This window comes from Gossypium arboreum, chromosome 4, assembly GCF_025698485.1.
Source record: "Gossypium arboreum isolate Shixiya-1 chromosome 4, ASM2569848v2, whole genome shotgun sequence".
Classification (NCBI taxonomy): Eukaryota; Viridiplantae; Streptophyta; class Magnoliopsida; order Malvales; family Malvaceae; genus Gossypium; species Gossypium arboreum.
Genome location: NC_069073.1, coordinates 105,902,993 through 105,904,305, shown reverse-complemented (window position 1 = coordinate 105,904,305; position 1,313 = coordinate 105,902,993). Strand labels below are relative to the sequence as shown.

General features: G+C 37.2%; 1 non-coding gene across 1 annotated transcript; it reads right to left on the bottom strand.

The window, feature by feature from the left end:
* Window positions 1–852: 852 nt before the first annotated feature.
* LOC128292026 (small nucleolar RNA R71) lies at window positions 853–958 on the bottom strand. Its single transcript, XR_008282010.1, has one exon. It is a non-coding gene; the product is annotated as a small nucleolar RNA R71 (small nucleolar RNA).
* Window positions 959–1,313: the final 355 nt, after the last annotated feature.

Genomic DNA, 1,313 nt, shown 5'->3' with positions numbered 1-1,313 from the left:
TTCCTTTGGGTTCGACAATCCGGTCTTGCTAAAACTATACTACTGTTCGATAGGTACACTTTCCTACATCGTGATAATAGTTAATTTCAAGAACGATTAATTATAAATATTTAAAACCTATCACGAAATAACGCGATCAAGTTTTTTGCGCCGTTACCGGGGAACTAAGATATTAGGAACGCTCAATTTTTATTACTTTAGCCATTTATTTTTCTTGCAATTTAATTTAATTTTTTTATTAATTTATTTTTCTTTCTATTGGCAGGTTTATATAGTTTATGACTAGAAGAAACCCGTCAAGACCACTACTTTTTGACGAAGAAATCAATCGCACAGTTCGTAGAAATCAAAGAGAAATAAGGCGAAGCTTAAGATACACATAGAACGAGCAAGAGAAGGATACTCAACCCCCAACCGAAGAGATGGCTGAAAACCAAGACAAACATCTACCTCCTGCAATTGCGGTTAATCAAAATCCTGCTCCACGCACTATGTATGGTTATGCTAAACCTTCTTTAACAAGAACTGAATCGAGCATAGTTAGACCTGCTGTAGCTAAAAATACTTTTGAACTAAAACCTAACACTATTCAAATGATACAGCAATTTGTTCAGTTTGATGGTTTGCAGGATGAGGATCCCAACACTCACTTAGCAAACTTCTTGGAACTATGCGATACATTTAAAATTAATGGTGTTTCTGATGATGCTATTCATATTCGGTTATTCCTTTTTTCATTGAGAAACAAAGCTAAACAGTGGTTGAACTCATTAACACGAGGGTCAATCACTACTTGGGAACAAATGACCGAAAAATTTCTATTAAAATATTTCCCGCCAGCTAAAACGGCCAAATTACATATTGGTATCTCTTCGTTTGTGCAGATGGACTTAGAAACTCTTTACGATGCATAAGAGAGATACAAGGACTTACTGAGAAGGTGCCCTCACCATGGGTTACCGCTTTGCCTTCAGGTTCAAACGTTCCATAATGGCCTGAATCCTTCGACTCGGCAAATGGTTGATGCAGCTGCTGGAGTAACCATCAATAATAAAACACCTGAAGATGCTTATGAGTTTATAGAAGACATGTCACTGAATAACTATTGGTGGCAAGTTATGAGGACAAAGCCAACAAAAACAGCCGGTGTTTATAAGTCGATTCAATCACCATGCTCTCTAATCAGGTAGAACTCTTGAATAAGAAAATTGATGGTTTTCTTAGTTCTTCACAGGTTCACCCAGTAATGCAGTGTAAAGCAAGTGGAGGTGGAACAAACCATTTGGAATACCAACCTTATGGCCACAACATGG